The sequence below is a fragment of the Sciurus vulgaris genome (assembly GCF_902686455.1).
Source record: "Sciurus vulgaris genome assembly, chromosome: 1".
In the NCBI taxonomy this organism is placed as follows: domain Eukaryota; kingdom Metazoa; phylum Chordata; class Mammalia; order Rodentia; family Sciuridae; genus Sciurus; species Sciurus vulgaris.
Window position 1 is genome coordinate 96,920,688 of NC_136461.1, and position 25,808 is coordinate 96,946,495.

Consider the following 25,808-nt stretch of genomic DNA (forward strand, 5'->3'; position numbering starts at 1 on the left):
ATATTAGAGACAAATTATTTTTACTTGAAGATTCTTGCAAAACTTATCAAAATATCACTTTATAAACATGTCTGTGCTCTATATTACTGTGGGTTTGGAATCTTCTATTCATTGTTCTTAAAGTCTTTGTGAAAAAAATTCAAGCTAGCATGAACTCCCTAATACTCAAATGTAATGCATTTCATTGTTTATATACACTAATCTGAAAGGTAACAACTAATAAAAATAGGACTGCTGGTCATGTTAGCAAACCATTTCCTTAATTTTCCAAGTATAGAAAGAAGCATACTTGATTTTTCAGAGGCCAAAGACTCTTCACACTGCAAATCAGTGCTACCTCTTATAAAATTTAATTTAAAGTTCAGTTCAATATATATTTCCTGACCACCTACTATGTTCCAGAAACTGTGAGTATAAATATTAAAAGATAAAGCCCCAGTTAATAAGAAATTTATGAGTTTGTAGAAAGCAGAAGATATAGATTATTTCCACCAAAAAGTACTATGGCAGTGCTATCATGGTAGAGGAATCTTTGTAGCAACCAGATGTGGGATATGATAAAGTAGAAGAGGGTGTACTGGAATTAAGTTTAGGTGGATGAATGAGAGAGTTAAATAGGAGTTAACCAGATACAGAAGTGGTGTCAGGGTATTTTGTCTACAAACTAAGGCAAGAGACAATGATACGGTGGCAAGAAATAATTCAGTATATATGAAAAATTATCAAATCTCTGTGACTGCAGAAGACAAGAAGAACAGGGGTATGTTAGATATGAATTAGGTTCTGGAAGCCTCACATCTAATATCCTGTAGACTGGTTCTGCATAAGGGCTGAAGAATTTAAGCAGGAGAGTCTTTCTCCTTGAGGTAAATCATTCTTTTGGTAGTGTGATGGAGGCAATAAAGGAAGTTAAACCTGAAGGCAAGATGAAGAGTTCAGACACTACTACAGTGGGCAATAAATTGAATACTAATTGACTAAGTACCAGTGGTACAGAAGCAGGGGAGGAGAGGAGGAAGATATGTGGGTTGGGAGTGGTAAACACTAGGCTGGGAAAAGAGGGGTGCTTTGTCTGGGGAGAACTTTAAAACAATCACAAAACTAACTTTTAATCAAAGTTGATGTGGTTGTTCTGAGAACCAGAAACTCTCAGCAATGTCACTGATAAAATATTCCTCCCCACAAATAGGTGGACCTCTCTCTCTACATCAGTCCTCCCTGGCATACCACTGCAAAAGGCTTCTGTATAAGGGGTCCTGTACTGAAGCTCTCTGGGACCACAGGGATGAGAGCAGGTGCTTCTCCTCAAAGGAATTAGTTTTACCTTAGTAACCACAGCTCACAAATACACTGTCTACAAGTCAGTTCCTCAGCAGTCACATAATGGAGATTGAAGTGGGGGTCACACCAGTCTAACCTACCCTGACTGCATTTTGCTATCCTTGCTAAGGGCAGAGCCAATGTCTCACAGATCAGCACTAGGAACCCCCTAACCTCACCTGTTCTGGAGAAAGAGTGTGATTTCCCATGTCCAGTATCACTGTGCCCCTTACCACCAGAAAGTCACACTACCGAAAACGCATGAAGGCTCTCGCCCTCTCTGTGCTTCTCACACAGTCTAGAAATTCACAGGTAAGAAAACAAAGGACAATGAATGTTATCTGGAAATTGACTGCTCAAGGGAAGGTGGTCTTCATTGTGAAGAGAGGGGATGTATCCCAGATTCAAAATAAGGAAGTTCTGCCAAGCATGATGGCACAGGTCTGTGGTCCCAGATACTCAGGGGGCTGAGCACAAGGAGTGCAAATGCCAGGCCAGCCTCTCAATCTATGTGACCCTGTCTCAAAAACTAAGAAACAGCTGGGGTTGTAGCTCAGTTGTAGAGTTCCCTGAGGTTCAATCCCCACTGCTGAAAAAAAAAAAAAAAAAAAACCAAAAACAACAACAACAAAAAAAAAACCACCAAAACAAAACATTAAAATAGTGAGGATTTCTTTTATTTATTCATTTATTTCTTTGTAGTACCAGGTTTTGCTTCTGCCACTGATACACATTTCTGCGCCCCCCCCCCCTTTTTTTTTTTTTTTTAATGAGACAGGGTCTAAGTTGCCCAAGCTGGCCTCTTCTGATCCCCTACCACAACCTCCCAAGCTGCTGGGATTACAGCAGCTCACCACCCTCACCACCCAACTGAAGGGGAGTGTTTTAAAGAACACTCCCAAAGTCACTATGTTCCAAAGCAGCACCATGAGTCTTGAGGAATACAGGTTTTTATGTCTCCACATGACTTCCTCTTCCTTTTACCCCTCCACCTTTCCCTTCCTCTGACTACTAAGACAAGAATAGTTATTAGAAATCACCAAATTAAACCAATAGTTTTCAGGCATACACTGAAGGTCAAAAAGTTTAAATGACTTACTACATCTGGCTACTGGTCGTCATGAATAACTATTAAAGTGATTACTCTTGAGGAAAGAAAAGACAAGAGTTAGTGTCTTATTATTCAAAAGCATGATCCGTGGGCCTGAATTAAGGTGGTGTCTGCGATTTGGAAAGGAGTATATAGGCCTCTAGGACTGTGATACCACCTCTCACAGACAGGTGAAACCCATGGTGGCTGGGCAGGTGCCACTATTTCCTAAGGCAGCACAGTCTATTGCTGTGGTGCATGACTCTTCACTTACTTAGACGTTAATCTGCATGTGTTGCACAGTATTTTCTGTCTCCTTATAAGTAGGTACCTGGGAGTTTTGCCTCCTGGCCTCAGAGCATTGCAGGCTAGAGAGTTAAGGCTTACAGAAATCACTGATTTCTCTGGAAAATCTGAATTATTGAAGAGATGGTGTTGGATGTGACCATGAGTAGAGAGGGCGGGGGAGGTGCCAACCTTCCACAGAACCACTGTGGGAGGGAGGAGAGTCCCCGATGGACAAGAGATCAGAGTTTGGTGGGTCCCAGAAAGCTTCCCAGGCTCCTGTGTCACATTCCTGATCAGAGTCCACCCTTTTCCACATGTGAGAAGTAAAATGACACTCTGCAGACATTAAGGGAGAGAATAAGGGCTCATGATAGGAATTGAACAGATTTTAAGAAAATAAAAGATGGCTTTATTACATGTATTCTTAAACCTAGGAACTGAAATTCTCACCAGCAACCTTCTAAAGTGTATGCCATTCTGCAAACAGTACTAAAGTATCCACTTTAGTAAAGCTGTGCCCAGCTTTACTCCCAAAATACAGTACTAACTGCCCAGAATATTTTAAGTTCTCTTTAAATATTAATCTATGGTAGACTTCCAAATATTAGTTGATCTATTTGTAGGACACACTTCTATCACTACCTCAGGATAACCAAAATATTTTATTTTTAAATATACTAGCTAATTTATAAAGCACTAACTATGTGCCAGACTAATAGCATCATATATTTAAGCATCATGACAGCCCTACGAAGTGGGCATTATGATGATCTTGGTTCTAGAATTTGTGTAACATCAATTTCCAAAAAAGTACTACACACAAGACATGAGGGAGCTAGCAGCTTGGACTGCTGCCTCAGCTTTAATGGACCTAGGTCCTTAAAAGCAGAAACAGAGCATGCCATGACCCCTAGTCTCAGAAGTCTGAAACCTGTACCTCTTCTCAAGGTGTCAGCTCGCCTTTCGCAAATGGGTGATCCTGGGTCCTGAAGGTGGTGGTGATAATGATGGGTGGCCATCATTTACCAAATACATACAAAAAGCCAGACCAGACATGGTGCTGATGCTCTACAAATGCATTCTCTCAATTCACACATAGCATCTCTGGGAGGAAGGCATCAACATCCCCTTGCCCTATCCCAGGTAGAGGTTGGGACCCTGGAAAGACTGTGCCTTACTAAGTAGTGAGGCAAGGTGCAATGTTGGCTACAAAGCCTGATACCTTAGGCACTTACATTGCCTGGCCACCCACATGCCACCCCAGGAGCACTTGTTTCACATACACATGACCAATGATAAAGCACAAGACAGAAAAACAACCGCTTTCTGTAAGTTATCTAAAATAGCAAAATCCTGTCCAAAACTCTATTTTCTACATGAATTTTTAAAAAGACTCTAAGGGAGAAGACCATGGAAAGGACAAGCAGAAGCAGCATCTGTTACATTTGTTTGGGGTCATTTCCTGAGAGTCTGCTATGATTTTATCATCTAATCATGTTAAAATTGAAGCAAGACACACTAATTAAAGATCTAGAATGCTATATGGAATGAGCTTCTTTCCTTGGAATGTAGCATCCTGAGACAGCAGGGCCCACAGTGCCCACTTGCCCAAGGAGTAGCACTCTCTCAGCCTTCCAAACACCTGATCTGGTTCCCTCTCAGCCGGGACCCAGACATTTATGCAACAGCACAAACTTTCTCTTCCTAGCATCCCTGACATCATATCCCGCCCTCCATTTTGGATTAGCAATTAATAGTTTTTCTGTCTTTCATCTGACCATGATTATTTTTCTTTATCCTACTTTAGCTCACTTCCTCCCTCCCGAGTGTCTGGCATCATTCATGGGTGAGGTCAGTTTGAGTACAAAATAAATCATCTGATAAAGTGCACTAATGTAATGAGTGTCCCCCACCAAAGACTCCTCAATTAGTTAAAGACATCCAGTGCTTTTACTGATTATAGAAACAAAAACAGTCAGCCCTCTGTATCCAAGTGTTCCATATCTATGGATTCAATCTGTGTGGACTGAAAATATTTGGGAGAAAAAGACTGTCCTAAACACATACTCTTATTATTGCCTAAAAAAGTACAGTTTAGCAACTATTTCCTAGCATTTGCACTGTAAAAAGGTATTATAAATAATCTAGAGAAGATTTAACATAAATTCAAGGATGTATACAGGTTATATGGAAATAATATGCCACTTTATATAAGGGACTTGAGCCACTCGATGCTTGTGTATGATGAGGACCCAGGGACCAATACCCACCATATTCATTTTTATAAGGATTTTATTAAAAGTTCAGGTTCTGTTTACTACTTCTATGAATTTGAATCTGACTTACACTCTCAGTATAGCTTCCTCATCTAAAAAATGGACATAATATCCCTGTCACAGGATTTGTTGTGAGAATTAAAAATAAAGTCAGTAAAACAGTATCTGAAATCCTAGCATTCACTCCTCAGTTACTTCACCAACATGCTGATGTTCCTACAAATCATACCTATAAGAATTTGCAGTAGGGGTGTACAATGAAATGTGCAGAGTAAGAGATTTAGCAAATCATCAACTTTTTCCTGACTGTACTGAGAGGAGGAGACCACAAGCAGGGCCCCAGGGCTGATGCTGATGCAGTCTGGAAGGAGGTAAGTGACAACTGTCAAATAATGTGCTGTCAAAGGAACACAGATTGTCAGCAGGAACTTCTGACACCTCATTTTAACTTTAGTTTATATTTTTAAGTGAAACATAAAATTTGGACTCCATACATGGAACCAAGGTTTCCTGTACCTTGGCTCATAGCTGGCAGTGTCATGTTACAGAGGCACCCTGCAACAGTTCCCAAGCTACTTATCCCAACATGTTAATTCTCAGCAACCCTTTCGCAATAAGGGCGTGGGATTCAGGATTTCTGAAGGAGTCTATGCTGACTATATGGAGAAAATCCCCAAGGGAGAAAGCCAAGAGCTGATAAGAAGGTCAAAAGGAATTCAGGAGGAAAAGAAAAACAAGTCAGGCCAGTGTTCTTTAAATTGAAGACAGAAAAATTCTTGCCTGTGTTTTCATTCCATTTCACCTTACAAAAACCTCCTGCTATTCTACTCTGCTCAATATCCTTTTTCTAAACTACTTTGACTTAAAAAATGAACTAAGCCTTCCTAGGAGTCCATGTGATCGCTTCTTTATCTGTTATCTGTTTGAAGGGGGACAAAAAGAATCACCCTGGCTATTGTAGATGGACAGGGACCTGGCCTGTCTCCTGTGATTTCTGAAACCTCAAGGTTGCATCTTCAACCATGTCCTTAGAATTTCTAGTTCTTCTTTTGGCTTTTTACAATGCTTCTAATAGCATGAACCATAGAAATAAAGGAAGAGACAGGAAAGGGAAAGTCTTCTAATGGGGACAAGAAGAAAAAAAAAAAAAAAGAAAGAAAGAAAGAAATGAACACATTTTCAGGAGGGCCTGAAAATTTCACAATCAATTCCTACCTCTGATATCTGGTTGCTGATGGTCTACACAAACATGAACTGCAGCCACTTTGGATTGTACATGAGGTTTTGGTTTTTGTTAATTTGTAATTGTTTAGATTGGTGAATCTCTTCGCACATGCAGTTTTAGTTCTTCAATTTTAAAGTTTGTTATCCTTCTTCATTTATTGGCAAACTGCTACATTTATCATAAATTTCCCTCATTTGTAAACAGTTTTTTAATTTAGAAGACAGGGAAAAAAAGAGATGTAAATATATAATTATAAAAATAGAAGAGCGAAACAATGTCACTTGATGGCAGAGCACTTGCCCAGCATGCACAAGGCTCTTGGTTTTAATCCCTAGCACTGCAAAAAAAAAAAAAAAAGAAAGAAAAAAAAGAAAAAGAGAGAGAGAGAGAGAAAAGAAAAGAAAAATTAAAAATTGCATAGAGGATAGAGGAATTATACGACTGACCCCAAAAGATAAGCAAAACTATGAATCACCCACCCAAATAATGTTACCATTGAGAGTTTGAGACATATGGCAAAATAAAGATTCCATAACTTGGCACTTACTTTTTACTTTATTGCATGAGTTTGTATGCCATGGCTAGGATCAGTTTTCTGTCTTGATTAAGATATTACCTCATTTGGGCCAGTCAATAACCTTGTGATGTAGATAAGGAGAGTACTGGTATCAAAGAAATCAAAGGTTTATTAAATTGCCCAAAGATTTATGTAGAAGGTCAGACTGAAACCCATATTTTTAAATGTCAAGCCCATACTGCTTCCTCTCAGTGGGAAGTACTGGCACTTCTGGTGACAGTACTGCTGGTCACTGGCCAGTCATCTGTGCCAAGAGTTGTGTTTAAAGTACTTTGCATGTTAAAATTATGACCACACAGGAAGGAAGTAACAGGGCCAAGAATCTGGACCCAGATTGCTCTAATCCAGGGGCCCAAACTCTTAACCAATATACTCGACTGCTATAGACTATGCATGGACATTCTCAGAATACATCAAATTTACATAACATTATCACAAATTAAATAACAGCCAAATTAAAATCTTTTCAAATGAAGATAAAAATATAGCATTTTTTTTTCCTTTTAGAAATGTTATTAAAAAAACTGGCATGAAATGTGAAGTATGTTTGTTCTTATGCTTTGATGATGATTAATGAACTCCTTTTTGGAAAGGAGAGATCTGCACTTGGCATTAATATTATAAACTTTTCTCATCCCAGTAGCTTCTCTTTAGGTAGGAAAGTTGTTGCATAAGGCAGTGATTAATGAGATGCCACAAATGTTGATTTAGTCCCAGATAGAAATTCTTTTTCTCTCTCTCAAATCTAAATGCTTCACCAAAATTAATTTTAAGTCACACTACAAATATGAGTAAAGTGCCGATTCAAGTTGAAAATACATCATATGTTCAACCTGAGTCCATATGCTTTTCTCCAATTTCTTCCTGTTTTGCTAGAAAAAATATCTTTGAACAGTTTGAGATTCCAAGAAGGTATTGCCATTTCACTTTCTCAAAACCATTGGCCAGATTCTGTTCTTGGATACTGCTTACATTTAAATGGAAGACACACAAAGTACTTAAATATGGGATCCCCAAAGCATGTCATTATACATGGATTTTTTTAAAAATGATAAGTTTTTTCCTCTGGGAGAGGGACACTTTAATATTAGCAATAAAATGGTGGATGTTGGTAGAGAAATGAATGAAAATGTTCATCTTTCACCTATATAATTTTATGAATATGCTCTAAACAAACTGAAAGAATAAGTCTTAGTCCCACAAAGGAAAGTTCTGTCCTGGATTGAAGGTATCATATTATTTTGATAGACCATTAAAAGCAGTCAAAAGTTGCAGGCATTACTGTTGTTATCTGCAGAGCCAGAAGCAAGCTCTGAACAGATCGTCAGAGGCAATATGCCAGACAAGAAACCAAAGGCATATTCTACTTGCTTACAATAAACTTCTCCAAGAGTGTCTATTTATTAAACACCTCATGTTTTCATGATAACATATAGCTCGAAGCCCCTCAGTGGACGCCTGAAACTGTTGAGACAGCTGAATCCTATATACAGTTTCTCCTGTAATCACCTACAGCATTGTCACATAGTACCAGAGATAATCTGTCCTTCACATGTTGTGCCCTGACCCCTCCTTTACATCACTACTCTTGGGCATTGAGGCCATTGTTAAGTAAAATAGACTACTTGAATGCAAGCCCTTCAATACCAGGACAGTTGATCTGATAACTCAGATGTGAGACAGCCGCTGAGCAACCAGTGGACAAGAAGTGAACAAAGTGGACAAGCTGGACAAAGGGATGGTTCACGTCCTCAGTGGCACAAAGCAGGACAGCATGAGAGTCCAGCACTCTCTTCAGAATGGCATGCAATGTAAAACTTATGAACTGTTGATTTCTGTGACTTTCCATTTAATATTTTTGGACTGGTGACAATTACAAAGCACAGAAAATAAAACCGTGACTTAGGGGGGACTACTGTATAAAACTTCCCAAATTAGAACTCTATAAAGCGTAGAATTTCCACACTGTTTTTAAAATGAGAAGACATTTACTACATATTTCAAATAAAGAAACTGAGAATTTCTTTCACGAAAAATTACTAAAACTGAAGATCTTTTAAAATAATGTCTCATCTCACTCCTGAGAGCAGCTGATAAAATTAAGATGAAAAGGATGTGTAAAATTAAGGAGGCTGCATATGTTCAAAGGGAAATAGAGAAATGGGAAGAGCCACAAAATGTTTTTCCTCCTACTTGCAAAAGGCCTTGGGGGAGGTAATCTTAGATGGTCATATTTTGAAAATAAGAAAATTTGACTGCCTCAATGTAAAATACTTATATTTGTTCAACATATTATTTTCTTGCTATATGGAACATATATTGTGACCTATTTTGCACAAGATAACTTATTATCTGAGCAAACCATGTATATAATAAAGCACAAAATAAAAAGTACATAATGTAATGTGGTTGTTAAGATATGAATAAAAAGATAATTTAAATTTGTAAAATGTTGTAACATAAATCCCCCAAATATTTTGATGAACATTTTGGAACTGCTCACAGAATTGTAATCGACTACTTTAAAAATTAAGTAAATTATTAAATTAAATAAGTTAAATGGGCAAATGTTACAAAAATTAAACAGCATAGCTAGAAGTACCTATTTAATAACATTAAGAGGAGGAGAAATTTCCTAAAAAAGAAACCACAAATGAATTGCCAGTAACTCTGACCACTTATAAATTTAAAACTTCATATAGAAACAAATAAGCCAGAAAAATTATGAAGATTATTTCAATAAATATGTGGTTGAAATCAACTTATCTATGTATACTTTTCTTACAAATCATTTAGAAAAACAGTAAATCTTAACAGAAAAATAGGTGCAGCATAAGCAGAAAATTAATAGAAGAATGATACAAACATCCAATAAACATTAAAAGGAGTCCATCTGGTGTAAAGTCATGTACAGTCCTATCATGACTGCATGCAGATCAGATACTCTCTGACTTACAATGGTTTGATTTATGACTTCTGGACTTTCTGATGTTGCAAAACTGATACACATCCAGGAGAAACCATACTTTAAATTTTGACCTTTTCCTGAGCTGGACACACTGTATAATAATCTCAAGATGCTGGGCAGTGGCAGCCAGCCACAGCTCCTGGTCAACCTCACAATCACAAGGTGGAAGAAGCAACTCGCTACTATGTACTGCATGGCTAAGCTTTGATGTTAGGTGAAGTGTACTACATGCATCTTGACTTACACTATTTTCAGTTTATAATAGGTTTATCTAACATTATCCCATCATACAGTTGAGGAACATCTGTACTGTGATATAAACAGTAAGATATGATTCTTTTGCTATCAAATGACTTAAAGTAAGAATTTACAGTGTTAGCATAAAATATGACATATTCTCATAGGCCAGCAATGAAGATAAAATTGAATGCACTATTTCCTTTTTCCATATTTTTATTGGTACTTTATAATTATACATAGCAGTGGAATCTGTTTGTACATATTTGTACATACATATTCTATAATGATATAATTTGGTCAATACTGTTCCCCAGCATTTTTCCCTTTTTCCTCTCACTGCCCTTCCCCTGGTCTCTTTGAATGTAATATTTCTAAAAGGCAATTTTGCAATATAAGTACCTAGATTCTTAGAGTTCATATGCTTTGATCCAGAAAGACTACCTTGATGACTAATTTTCTAAATGATTTATAAGAAAAATAAACATAGATAAGTTTATATTAACCACATAATTATTGAAAACACTTGCATAATTTTTCTGGCTTATTTATTTCTATATAAGGTTTGTGATTGGGATGTAGCTCAATGATAAAGTGCTTGCCTTGTATGCGTGAGGGCCCGAGTTCAATTTTCAGAATTGCAAAAATAATCTAAATTTGGAAGTGGACAAACTACTGATATTTTACTTATGGTTTCTTTTATTGATTTTATGCTTAGGAAGTTTCTCCTCAATTCTATTACATATGTACTTTTAACTTTATTGTTTAATTTTGGTAATGTTTATTTTTATTTAAGTAATAACTTATTTAACTTTTTCAAGTAATGGATTACAATTCTGTGATCAATTCCAAAATGTACATCAAAATAATAACCAGCCACATAGGCAAATATATCCATTTTCCTCAGAGTAGTATTTATAATAATGAAAATTAGAAAAACTAATGTCTAGCAATAAATTATGCTGAAATCACTTCATATGATTTGAAGAGAACTCGCTTCCAGGTATCTTCCACATTACATCTGGGGTGATCTTTTCAACCAGTCTCTGCTGGCCATGTTACTTCTCTGGCTAAAAATATTCAAGGGCTCAATGTGCTCTTGAGAAAAAGTCAGACTTCTCGTGTGGCGTCTTGTGTGCCTGCTTCTCAGTTCTTGCCTTCCAGCTCTTCCTCAACAGCCCTACCCCTGCATGCTTCCTGAACCTCAAGGTTTCTGAGCTACCTGTTCCCAAGGTCTGTAACTCCTCCCTCCCCTGATCTGTCAATACCCTACTCATATCTTGGATTTTGGTTTAGATGTCATTTCTTGATTATCATGCATTAAAGTCTATGGCCCTTTTCTCTGAACTCAGATCTTTGCTCTGTGACACTGTTCTCTATAGTGAAAACACATCCTGTTCATTCCTGTAAACCCAACACCATATCTGCACACTTGTCAAATGGTTGAACAAACAACCGAATAAACAAATATGCTCAAGAAACAAAGCCAAGTGATAAAAGTAAAATATCAAATTGAAAGCTATAGACATTTTATAAACATGCAGTAACACACAAAGAAAGTAAGTACTAGGGAAAAGCATGCAACAGAAGTTTAAAGGGTGATCATCTGAGTAAACCAGGGAACTTTTCTATGCTTCCTTACAATTTTCAGAATCTTTCATAATAAACTTTTCAAACGCAAAACTAGTTTATCAGAAAAGATCAAATAAAAAAAAATACATATGTACGCTCTCTTACTCTAAATAATCCCTGGACAACAAATGCTTATTGTATTTCTGCCACTGGTTTGGTTACCGGAAATATTGCAAAACAATGTGAAGACAGTTTTTCAGAACTGTATAATATTTTTAAATTATATATCAAACAATTAATGCCTTAAAATAGCTTTTTAAAAAAATTCAACTACCTTCAAGTTCAGCCTTTAGACTGACAGAAAGAATTATTCTTCACATTTCAGAACTGCAAAGCAAAGTGAGTTCTGCTGGGTGTCATCTATCCAGCATGTGTCAGTGCCCGTGTCTACAGTTGTTTGTTTCAGAACCTCTAATTAGCTGCCTTATCTTCTGCTAGTGTTTCTTCTGGTGCTAAGTTTTAATCATCCAAATTAATTGAAATACTGTAGCAATATCAGATTCACATTTTCAAAATTAACAATGCATAAAATAAAATTACCCCTAAATCTGGTTGGTAACAACAGCCACTAATAAATTCTGCAAAAGAGACCAGATCCCACTGCTAATTTTCACTGCACGAAGGAGCTAGGACTCAGAAAATGAGCTTTTCTCTGTCCAAAGCATGGCATAAGAAGTGTACATAGAAGATCTCTAGAAAGGTCTCTAGTTTGGCACTTAGATGCTGTGTGGCCTTGGATAAATTACTTATTCTCTCAGAGCTTTGGTTCCCTCTGCTGAAAAACCTCAATAAGCCATGATGGAACATCACTACTGCAATTGGGTTACATGAGACTTTAATTTCCATCTTGCTAGGAGCTTCTCAGCTTGCATTCTTTGGTGAAGCAAGCACCCACATTAGGAAGTCTCATATAGCCAAGAATGGGGAACAGCCTCTGGGAATGTGTACTAGGCACTGAGGCAGTCAGTCTAACAGCCAAAAGGAAGGAAATCCTGTCATCAAGTACATGAGGCTGAAAGTAGACCTTTCTCAGGGGTGATTTCAGATGAGATCCAGCCCAGATCTTAAATGAGGTTTTAATGAGAAAACATGAAGCAGAGAATCCAGTGGAGCCATGCTCAGATTTCTCACTCACAGAAACCAGGAGATAATAAATATGTGTTATCTTACACAGCTGGATTTAGGGTGACTTGTTACACAGCAATGAAAAACTAATGCAGATGTGTACAAGTATTGATAATAGCCACCACTGCTCTCCCTTAAAATGTTCTAAACTTTGATGAATGATTCTTTTACTATTCCTTTTAATCTTCATAATGACACTAGAAGGGGTTGCTACTATTAGCTCCATTTTCAAGATGATAAACAGGTAGGCCTTCTCAAGATGATATGACCAGTAAGTGGAAGAGCAGGGTACAAACTTGGCCTCTGGCACTGCAGAGCCCTGTGAACCACCTCGCAGGCTGCCTCTGGTGATTGAAAGTGCTGACATGAATGAAAGTGCTGAACGGAGACAAAACTAAGGAAGCTCTCCCCTCCTCTCTCCTCATCACTCCCTCATTGCCACAGTCAGGCTGCAGCCTCAACTCTGTGCCTTGAGGACCACACTCTGGCACCGAGCTTTCCAGCAGGGAGGACATCTGTTATTCCTCTTGTCCCTACAAAGCATGTCACATTAGGTCCTGTTTGCTCTGCTCTCTGATGGACCTATCTCTACTCATATGTCAGTTGGTAACAGCAGAAACAAAAGATTATCATCTTCTAAGAGCACAGAACCTGCATTCAAAGGAGAATATCAACTTGAAATTTTAGGTACAATGACTGCATGACAAGATCAAATGTGTGGCAAGAAAACTATTGTACTGCTGCAAACCAAAGATAGCAGTTAGGATTAACTTTTGTTGGGAATCTCCACTTCCTGCTTTAGGTACCTTCCTCCCGATTTATCTCTTTTGATAAGAGAAAAGGACCAAAGAAAAGAACCTACAAATGGAACAAGGAGAAGGTAGAAGAGGTGGAAAATCCAGTCAGTGGGCCCAAGAAGAACTCTCTGATAACTGTTGTGCACAATAATAGATTTATATTATAATCTGCTCAAACCAAGTTTCTCTCTACTGCTACCCCTGGCCCATTGTTTTACAAGCAGAATTGCAGAATACAAATTCCATGTGGACAGGCTAGGTCAGTTCCAAGTCCAGTTCTGGAAATGGGCACAGAAGCCAGGTGAACATTTAATATGAAAGCCAGGCTTTAGTGATTTCTTCAGAGATAAACAAAGGGTGGAGACTAGGTCAATTAAAGCCTTCCTTGAATTTTTGCCAGATATGCTGGTAAAAAGGTATTCTGTTTTCTCAGGATTCACTAGCTATGATGAACAGCTATTCTAAGAGTTGCTAATGGATACTTTTGCCTGTAAATGAGACAAATGTACATGAGGCGCTTGTGGATAGGAAGTCAACAAAGAAGAAAGGAGAACTGAGACACAGGAAGAAACTGAGCCCTGAGGGTATCAAATGAGTCCCTGGATTCAACTCTGCCTGGAGGCAAACACTCTGGACTTCCCAGTTACTGAAATAGGTATGCCTTTCCCCTTTCTTATTAAACTAGTTGGAAATTGGTTTATATTCCAAACAAAAGTATAGTGCTTGATAAATACTTGAAATGACCCAAACCTGGTACAGACTTATACCTTCAATTAAATATCTATAGTTCTAGTAAAGTTACTGATATAGTTACTGATGTAACTATTAGACATTTTGTGTCCTTGGCATATGTACTTCTTCAGTTCATAATGAATTCTGCCCCTGGTATATTCACTGTCAACTACACCAACTAAACCAATACCACATGTGGGTGGTTCACCATATTCTGAGCAGTACTATTGTTAAGTGAGTTAAGTTTGTATTTCTTATCTGTCCAACAAAATTCCAAGTTCATCAAAGGCAAGCAAGCAGCCATAAATTTCTAATAACTATACAGAAAAAAATAGGTCTCAAAAATGATCTGTAAAAACAATTATAAGAATCTAGCATAAGTTTTCCTTTCATTCCAATTAAAATTTTAAAAATCACTTGATTTGAATATGCTGAGATAATAACCAATATGTGTCATTTTGACAAACTCCACACACTGTGCTCCAATGTTCTAACTAGTTCAATAACCACTCTCACTCTTTGTCCATAGAGTTGTAGTATTAATAAGATCAACGGCTATTTTGATATTAAGGCAGACATTTTCAATGTCCCCTTTCCTGAGAGCAGCCAGATATTATCTGCATTAAATATGGTGTTGGAAACTAAAGTTTTTACCTTCCTTTAAAACTTTAGACCTGAGCCCATAAGAAATTTCTGAAGTTTCTTTCTCTAGTTAGCATTAGGTGGCATATTCTTTTACTTTTGAAGTGGAAGAGTATTCAACTAGCACAGTCGCAGATATAGAAAAGGAAATGCAGGTTATATCTGATGAAATGTTCAAAGTAGCTCATAGGTTCAAGACTTTCTCTTTAGAATGTTTTTCTAAATATTTAGTAGATACATTATCTTCTAAAGACATAATTACTACGATAACAAAAAAATGTTATAAGTTCAAAAATGACCCGGAAGTAGATTTTGTATGTGATAATTCAAATATTTTGTTATTTCAATAATCACCATACTGATGCTGTGTTTGCTATCTAAAAGAACCCCCATGTACATCTTCAAATATTCACCTCTCTCCCTTCTTATTCTGAAGGTACCTAAGCAGTGTGAAAGACCTGCTTGGCAAGGCATGTACAGACCTGCCAGACAGCAATAGCGAGTCTTTGTGAACTCAGAGTGAGCCTTGAAAGGGAGAAACAAATCCTCCAGCCAAAAAAGATGTGAGCCAGGGACTGTGATGTTCATTTCAGAAATCTGTTATCACGGTAAAGGGAATTAGAAAGGTAGTCCCGAAAATAACTACAAGGGGATCAACTGCCTTAGTGCAAAACTAGTCTTATTGTTCATAGTTTAATAGAAGCTGGAAAAAAAATCTGCTATTTTAAAAACCAGAGCATGCTCCCCAGTATTCGTTCACAGCTTGGATTTCTCATTTTTCCGCAATGAATCTTAATCACTGGGTTTTACTGTCCCAGTTTTTTTTTTTTTTTTTTTCAAGTTCATTTCTTTCACTGTGAAATATATTTTTTGCACATTTACAAATATGCTCCCAATATTTCAATTAAGATACAGATCCTAATATATTTGATGAGAAATTAGTTGTGGGGATAACAGAAGAGATAGAAATAGGTTCAATTGGTTAATATGGAAATTTTGCAATCTATGGAAACTGTATCTTATGGATTACAGACAAAAGCTGATTTCCTAAAACCTTCAAGAATATACATTAGTTTCCCTCATTACAAAAAAGAAGGAAAATATGTTTTCAGATCAATGATTTAAACAATACTGCACTGTTAATTTTGTTTTCGATGATTTGGAAACTAAAATATAAAATTTCTCTATTGAGAAAATTGATAATATATTTAAAAGCAAATTTAAAAGAAACAATTTTATTTAGACTTGGAATGCATTTAGTAATCCTTTGAAATTAAAACACTAAGGAGAACATTAAACTGTAATTCAATACAATAAACCAGCATACAGGATTTTTTATATAAATAAAATCAGCCATACATAAACTCCTTAAAAATAATTTGAGCCCACATCTGCTTGCCTTTCCAATTCATTTTGCTTTTTTAGTGTACTAGGTAATCACAGATATTTATGTATACTTACGGGATTATCACCAATTGTCATGATACTATGTTATGCCACAATGGATCTGTATGTAAAATTTATATAGTGCTACAATGTTTTATAAGTTTGTATACATATGCATTTATGCTATCAATACCTGTGCCTCTATTCCTTTCCTAGGGGAGAGGGGCCATGTTTTTTAATTAATGGCATTGCTGAGCTTAATGTCATGTAGAGCATGAAGCTGGTAATGAAGCAAAGATTATTTGAATTCCTTTTGTTACACAAGAACAAACAGTATCAGTGGCATACAACAATCCTCACCTCCTGAAAGAGAAAGTGACCACCTTGAAGCTGTCTGTGCTTATAAATGATTAGGATATCTTCTGGGTGAATACAAACACAATCTAAGCACAGGTATCTCTTTGTAATCAAGAGTTTAATAAAGAGCACAGGGAACCTAGGGCTCTCAGGAAAAACCAACCCATCATCTCTTCATTTACTATTCAAGGTTATCACAGATTCCATGAGTAATTAAGCTCAGAAAGGGAATAAGCTACCTAAACTGTTGCCATGTACTCCATCTAATCTACAGGCAGTACAACACCCAACAATGGCCTGAATGTTTTAAAAGGTAGAGACTGCTGATTTAAATACAGGATGCTGTAAGTTTTAAAAATACAGGACAATTTTGCAATAGTCAAAAAACATGGATTTGGTGAAAAGAACACATGCCCTGGCATATAAATAGACCATATGCAAACTGAAATAAATCCTGTATCTCCTATACTTAGATTGAAGGAAAACTTTTAAAGCTCAGTATTAAAATTTAATTGGTAACTTTGACCTTGAGTGCCACTTTAGGTGAAAATTATTACACCAGTGCTCTGATTTTCTTGAGATTTATGATCTCATGTTCTTGAAAAAGGCCTAGCACTTCCGTGTTCCTGAAATAATTGATCTGTCTGTTGCAAGTGTTGTTTTTCTGATACACAACATCTGTCTCAGGAAGAAAAGTACAAACTGATGAAAATACCCTGCTATATTTAAGTAATTCAAAAGAGCTACCACAATTTGCATCTAACACATTATTTTTATAAAAGCAGTTAACATTATAAGTTGATAAGTTTCTTAGCACACAATAGAAGACAAGAAAAAATAAAGAGCAAAGACATTTGCAAATATGATCTATTAAAGATCAACCACAACTATAATGAAGAGCTAATGTTTTTAAAAACATGCTAACAAGCCAAAATACAAACCTGCAGCTCACGTCTTTCTTGGGTTGGAATAAAACTCCACAATGTACATTTTCAACCTTGGTAGTGATTGTTTCTTTGTTGTAATCACAAATGTTAATTTTAAAAAAAAAAAAAAAAAAAAAAAAAAAAAAAACTCTCAACCATTACTGTTGATTGTGTATACTGGTAAAGATAAGCAAAAGCGCATGACAGTCATTAGGTAAGCAGGGAATAACTCCAAGTCTAGAAATGACTGTGTTTATGTAACTTCTTGCTTCAATAGAAATTCAACATAAAATTCAGGGTCTGTTTGCAAAGAAATAACTGGCAAATGTTATTGATTCTCTAAATGGAAAAATAGACAATATTAAAATCTAATACAAACTAATTAAAATGATAATTGCTACCACTTAGCGTTTACTACATACTGGGCAATTTGAAAGGCACTTTACAAGTATTTATTTACGTATGCTCACGGCAACTTTGTAAGGTAGGGACTGTCATTGGTTTCCTTTTAAAATCAGGAAAAACCAAGAGGAATCAAATTGCCTAAGGTTAAACAGCAAGGAAACAGCTAAGTTCACTCCCAGCCCCAGCCAGTGTGGTTCAAATCCATGCTTCTTTGTACCACTTGACCCTGACATAGTCTATTAGCAGGAAGAATTTATAATGCAAGCAAGAGAGTCAACCCCTATCTATAGAAAAGAGTATAAGTCATTCATTAATTCATGTAACAAATATTTACTAAGTACTTCTTACCCTATGGAATTATACACTAAGTTCTTTTCTAACTCAAAAGGTCTGTAGAGAAGATATATAGTTTACCTTTGTACATGGTTATGAAATTGGAAACTGAAAGTTATACCTGACCTCCCAAATGCTTTAATCATTTTTACTACAAGCCCCCTAAATAAGGCCCTGGAAAGTCATCAATGTATTAGCACTTGGAGATGACAACTAAATCAGCTAGCAGAGAAAAAATAAACAAATAAAAGGAACTTCAACAGTAAAAGTACAAACAGTAAGCAATGCTTCTGGAAGCAATCTGCCCATGCGGCCTGTACTATAATGATCCCTTGTTTAAATACCTTGGATGAAACACTCCATAACTGTGAAAACCCGCTAAACAAGGACTCCATCAGGATCAATGTGAGACAGTCATTAAGCAAGGGTTAACTCTGAAACAAGAAGTTTTGCCCCTTGTCAGCAGAAAAAGGCAGAGAAGCAAAAGTCAACCAATCCTTTTCAAGCCTGATTCCATAGATGGCTAAGGGGAGAAATAGGTGTTACCTCACCAGCAGCTTCAACAGCAAGATCATCAACCATTTGACTTTTTCAAAAATGTGGAAAACTAAGAAAGATATTCATATATTTTTAGTATACCCTGAAATTTTTCTAAATACTCTCAAAAACATAATATACAACAGTACTTTTATATTTGTGAGTTTATGTTTTAGGAAGATCTACAATTTTTGGACACAGAAATACCAGAATAGTTATACCTATACAAAGTCATCCTTTAGCATAAAGGAGTATAAATTTATTTTATTATTGAACTACTTGGTCATATTTATAATCTGTGAATTCACAATTTATTTTGGCTATAAAATAAATTGTTAAAGAGTTAAATGTGTTCCTACTAACATACTCTAAATATAGAAATGTATTTCCCTAGAGGGAAATAGTCTAATGAAAATGGACATAGAATAAAGAAAAAAACACCTAAAAACACATTTATTAAGGTTAGATGAGTTTCTGAAATTGAAATACAACTCACATGAAATAAGAAAAAAAGTAGTATCTTCATGGTCATACGCTCCTACTAAACAGAAAAGAAGTAACTTCTGAATATTATTGCAGAGTCCTCTGCAAAGGGTATTGTCTTGGGAAGTTAGAACTATTAAAAAGTAAACCAGAACCCTATTTTTTTAATGGCCTCAATTTTGTTCTGTAGTTAAAAGATTTAAACTGATCCCATGACACAAGTGAGGCAATTTCAAGCCAGAGGCAGCAAAGCTGCTATAAATCCCAGACAGCTCATAAACTGGCATGGCTATGATGGGTGTGGTTTCAGTTAAAAGCTATAACGCTTTGAAAACTAAACTTTATGACTAGGCGAACACTGCTTATGAGGACAAAACAAAACAAAACACATAATCTACATTATTTTCCAGCAAGGCTACTCAATTCTTCATGTTCCACTTGATTTATTATCAAGTTCATATAGCTAGAATCCTTTAGTTGTGAATATCCTTTACCTATAATAACAGGATCACATAGAGAACAAAATATTGATAATTAAATTCAGAAAGGCATTGCTTAATAGATGGAAAAAAATTATACTTAAATAATAAGGCAAACCTCACAAAATTAAGACAAATCAATGGTCTCCAGAGAGGACACATGTTCACAAGTCCTTAAAAACATGCTTCTATTATAAATTCATAGAGATATAAGATTAAGAAACTTTCCAAATGGAGAGGTACCAGTTGTATGTTCTTCCCAACTCCCTCAGAAAAATGCTCATTTGTAATAGCCATCTTGCTGGTTGGTTTTCTTACCAGATTTAGGAGGGAGCAGAGGAAGGAACCTGGGTAGGTTAGCATTAGCCAGGCACCCTGAGGTGGTTCAGTAAGCAAATAACCAGCCCAACTGCTGATTGTGGAAAGAGTGTGGTACTAGGGTTACTCATCATGTGAATGATTTACACTTTAGAACTTCACCTCCTGGTCACACAGTATATACCAAGCTGTGAGGAACAAAGGCCAAGAATATACCTGACTTTCTATAGCAATTCCTTAACTGAAGTCATTATAGGATATATCATCAGAAACACACCTGGATCCACCTGTCTGGGAGTTCTTCGGAGTCCATTGGTCCGTTTCTTCTGCCCAGAAAGGTAAAACAAAGCAAAACAAAGATGCATTGGTGATTTAGCATTATGAATTACATTACCTCTGACATTCTAGAAGCTCAACAAATGCTGCATTTTTTCCAATTAAAAGCATGACTAAATTTGAATGTGGTCTTAAAGTTTGTTTTTATTATTTAACTCTTTTAATTTCTGCAATAAGGCTTCATTTGAACATCATTCTACCTCCTACTCCCTCTGAGAGGGGTCTTGCTGTCCTGTCCAGGCTGGCCTGGAACTTGTGATCACTCTACCTCAGCCTCCAGAGTAGGTGGGATTACAGGGGCATGCCCAGAAAACATCATTACATTTGACAAGTCATTGATATGACTCTAAGAAAAAGAAATACTTTTGTGTGCCTATTCTAGATACTGTGTGTGTTTGTTTGTTTGTTTGTTTGTTTAATTACAGTGACTATAGGAAATAGGAGAACAAAACCTGGGCAGCCATTTGGGGTTGGAAAATGTTCTTAGAAAAGTTCTATGAGCAATAGTTTTAAATTGATCTGCTAAAACTCTAACTCCTCTTTCTGAGGCCTGACAGAATAGAGAAAGAAGAAGATATGCAACCTCAAAACAAAGTTCTGAAGCTCTGATTTTAGCCAACACTCAAATGATCTAGTGTTTTAACTGTGGACCAGCTGTATCTGAATACTTTAACAAAATAAAACAAAACAGGCAGGCAACTCTGAAGCCATGAAAGTGAATTCTTATTATAGAAAAGGAATCCATTAAAAAAAAACTGTGCATTATAAAAAATTATAGATAAGATTCAAAATGAAAGAGATTTTAAATTTTTGAAATGCATGATTACACATTTGATTTCACAAGCATTAAATTCATTCTCACCTAATAACTATAGTAATCTCACTAATTAAGGACTTGATTTTTCACTTTTTATTATACAACTGGATGAGAAGCTGAGTCTATGACTACCATATAATTCAGATTTTCACAAAAGCAATTTTCTTTTTATGCATGTTGGGTTTTGTGCCTGTGTGTGGAAACTTGGTTTCATTCAGAGCACATTGGCTTTGCTAAGTACACATTAGCCATGGATTTTTCTCATGGTTCCTTATGATGTTGCTTTTTACTCACAAGTCAAATGGTTGAAAACAGGGTCTTTGAGCCTTCCAAAGGGCCTCAAAGCCAAATCCAGCGGACTCTCAGACACAAGTGAAAAAAACTGGAGAAACTTTTAAAAATGTAATTTTTGTTTTTACTGTAACTGCTTTCAAAACGGATTTTTTAAAAGACAAATAGGATCATTAAAGTGAGCATTAACTTCTGTTGAGCACGATGGATAGCTGTACTGGAAAAACTATAATATAAAGAGTCTCTATGAGAAGAAAATGCTGCTCTGGGCCTCTTGGTGGCCAGTGCACATAAAGTGGAAGCCCGGTAGTGACAGATTCATACCCAACAGCATGAAAGAAAACTGCTTTCAAAGGAAAAACTCATTCTATCTGACATTTTACAAAATCCCTGGACTTCCCATAGAAAGGACAATACAACTGACTACATTTGCTATAGGAATATACACAATGATGGCTATCTTGCCACTATTTACTTTTCTTGTACCATGCCACCTTCTTAATGTACAATAGAAAACTGTCTTTCTTCTGATATTCCAAATTCTTTCTTATCAAAGTGCTCAGGCTGCAAGAAAAAAATTCAACCTTTGGGTCTGAGTTCTAGAATCCCTAAACCAGCACTATTTAGAAACTGTAAACTTAAAATGTGAAAAAAGAGAATGTAAATTCTCTTTTACACAGATTAGAACTCAGATTAGAGAATAAAACTAAGTGCAAATTCAGTACATCTCTTTGCCTCAGTTTCTTCATCCACAAAACGGGGATAATAATAGCATCTACTTCACAGTGTTGGTGGTGAGACTTAAGTGAGTTAATTACCTTAAGTGCTTGGAATGGTTCTTGCCACATAGTAAGACTTATTAAATGGTAATTTATTATCACATCATTAACTTCATAGAATTTTGAATGTGTAAATTCACCTGAAGGATATATTCTTGTCCTGTTATTGCCTTACTTATTTTGCTTTCTTTTGTTTTTGAGACAGGGTCCTGCTATATTGCCCAGGCAGGCCCAAACTCCTGGACTCAAGGGATGTTCCTGCCTCAGCCTCTGAGTAACAGGGACATGGGCACACATCAGTGTGCCCAGCTTGCTCACTGTTCAAGTTCTTTCTCCTGAAGAGTCACTGAAAATCAGTCACCTAGAAAACAACTTTTCTGCAGGAAAAGTAGGCAGAGAAATGAACTATGTGTTAAATAAGTTTCAAAAATAGAGGGGAATATCAGTTCCTGAGATGAAGTAAATTGACAAGAGTTTGAAATTTATTATACTTTCAAAGCACCTAAAAAGTAAAAAACATGGAATATATTAAACAATTTAAAAAATAAAACTCAACAGTCATTCTGTCATCCCTGTCCCACAGACTTTCCTCACAGACCTGTATTTTCAAAAAGCCCTAGGCCAGGCTGGACAGGCCCTTGTCCCCAATAAGAAAGGGAATGAGAGAAGGGCATATGTACTAGCCACCCCAGGATCTCTCAGTTACAGCCCCATGAGACCATGAGAATTGGTCTTTAGTGCCTTCTCGATCTCCTTTGATCTACCTTGAAGGGGTGAGGAACAAATCTCATTTTATAAGTACTTGTAATTATTTCTAGCTTCATTACCTAATATTTTGCCTTTAAAAAATATGTCTTGTTATCTAAAAATCTCTTGTCTTCTTGCCTCTTTTGGGGAAAGACTAATTCTCTCTGTTGGATTTACCAACAAAATAAACAAATCTTCCTTTGGTATCTGAAATTTGGTTCTTCTATCTTAACCTGCATTAAGGGGTAGATTCAAAGTAGCTGAATAGGTGTAAAATGATAAATTTGAAGTTGGAGGGATCCTGAGGGCCACGCCAGAGAGGGTGTGGCCATGGAGCCTACGGATCCTGTGGCTATCAGAAACTGACCTACCTTGAGAACCAAATGTGAAATTAAAATAAAAATTCACAATCATGCTCTTCAAGGAGACACAGAAGAAAACTCTCAACCAATTCAAGGAGAGAAAGACGGTCCTCAGAGGGGAAAAGAATTAAAAAATCACAGAACTTTAGAAGGGCTTCATCATCAACTTGGGGGAGGAACATTTGTTATTGAAAGTGAACTTATTTGTTATGGGGTGAAAAGATGCTTCCTAATGTTCTTTTTGCTACAATTCTCCCTTGAACCATCTAAGGTTTCCAAGTATACTGGCTGGCATGAGGGCTCACTATGTTCCTCCTCCAGAAAAGTAGAGATTCTCAGTACAGTCACACTTTAAATAAAAAAAAACACACTTTTTATATTCAAAAGTTAAGCAAGTCACTAAAAAACCTAATGCTACCTGATACCACATTAAAAAAAAATAAACATGAAAATTAATTCTTTTTATTAATAGGCTTATGTGTCATTTTAAGAGTATAAAAGTACCTGAGAAAATTATTTTAATATGTGAAAATTATTAACCACTTCTTATTAGCACTTTCTTGCTATAAATACACTCACTTCACATTACCTTATTAAAATGAAATGAAAACCATTTTCCTTGGAAAAAAATAATACACATGCCGACTAGGATAAATGTTAAGTAACAGTGAGTCAAAGTTCAGAGCTCTACAAGTCTGTCTCAACAATCTAAGAATAGAGCAGAATAATGAAAGAAGGCTGCTTGGCCAGATCATCGGCTCTGTCCAGAGACCCTGACACACTGATGAAGAGCCTTCCTGTCCATGAAATACTAAAAGGAATTTTGGTAAATTTATTTCACCCTAAAAGAACTTGTGGCCTATTTTTTTTTTAAATATTACTGGCTATCTTGTTATGCGTTCCTTGATCTAGACTCCAGATTCTAAAGCACACTCAACAGACATAAAGAGCTATATCTAGCAGGAGCTTCTTGCTGTCACACTCTTAAGACTCTACCTGTGCAACCATGTGCTCATACAGAAGAGGAAAAAGTAACTCAGGTGATATACATCCTGTTGTTCTTTGCCAACTATATAAGTAATAGCTTATTACAAACATACTAATAGTATAACACTTCTATTGTTTTTTTATTTCTCAGTGCTAGGAACTGGTAGCACTTTTAGAAAGAGAATTGGTACATGTTAAAATAATTTGATAAAGAGTGTGGTCATTCTTTTCTGAAAATTTTGGGTTACTTTTTTTTAATGTACTAATCATACACATTTTATATTTACTTTGCTACGGTATTTTTTAAAAGATTTTGCTATGGGGCTGGGGGTATATTTCAGTGGTAAAGTGCCTAGCAACACAAAGTCCCTGGGTTTATCCCCAGCACCCTCAAACAAATGAACACAACAACAACAACAAAAACTTTTGCTATGGTATTTTGGGGAGTCAGGTGAACATTTTATTACTTTTGGTTGAAGGCTAAGGCTGTGATTCCATGGTGGTCTGGAAACTGCCATATTTTTTCATTCTTTTGTGTTTTTGTGTTTTTTTTAAAAGTTACTTTACTCTGAGAGGTAACAAGGATCACATACTTCTGTCATTAGGAGATTGCATAAATCCACATGAAAATGTTATCAGATCTTGATTTTTATCAATAGGACATAACAATAATCACATTTGTGCTCAAATGGAAAACTACAAGAAATATAAAAACCATATCCTTAGGTGAACAACATCAGAACTTTCAGTACTGGCAAAGATGGGGGCAGCATACATTTCATGATAGGGGAAAGTCTACCAAATTCCTAGGATAAAGCTCACCTTTCCCTCTGCACCAAGTATTGTATTTCACACACAGTGCTAGTCTAAGCATTCACACTGTCCCTGGACCCCAGGCCTACAACAGTGAGGTGAACAAGCCTCTGATCTGCACTCACAAGCATTTATCTGGTCACTCCCTCCATTTTTGTTCCTATTCATTTTAAAAGGCACATTTAACATTGTACAAGCCTGCTTAAGTTAGCAAATAACTTGAAATGCAAAGTTTATATAAAATTTTTAAATGTTAATCTTACCTCTGGTGGTTTGAGCGGCCCTTGTTCTGAAACAAATGTAAAATTGGCATTGTCAGTGCAAAGTTGTTTGGTTTGGGTTAGCAACCTTAGCTTGTTCTCTGCAGCGTGGCAAAACACTGCTGCTTTGTTTTCTTAACTGATCCCTGTAATATATTTCCAGGGTCCCTCAGGCTGGGCTAGTAATTGTTTTGCAACCAGGGCTCTCTTACCTTATTGGCTTGTCAGGAAAGTGACTCATAGTTCTAAATGACTTCTAGGTTATGCTTACCTTTTTCAATTG

At 36.4% G+C, this 25,808-nt stretch overlaps 1 protein-coding gene across 2 annotated transcripts in view; it reads right to left on the bottom strand.

Annotated features, from left to right (window-relative positions):
- The window catches only part of LOC306657337 (guanine nucleotide exchange factor VAV3-like), a 110,673-nt gene extending 84,865 nt beyond the window's left edge, over positions 1 to 25,808 (bottom strand). Inside the window, exons 1-2 of one of the 2 annotated variants that reach the window (XM_079133251.1) lie at positions 25,529 to 25,805; positions 20,411 to 20,456 (exon numbers count right to left, since the gene is read on the bottom strand). The gene's annotated coding sequence lies outside the window, so the exon portion shown is untranslated. Of the gene's footprint in view, positions 1 to 20,410; positions 20,457 to 25,528 lie in introns of both variants that reach the window. The other variant, XM_079133252.1, reaches the window with a different exon arrangement.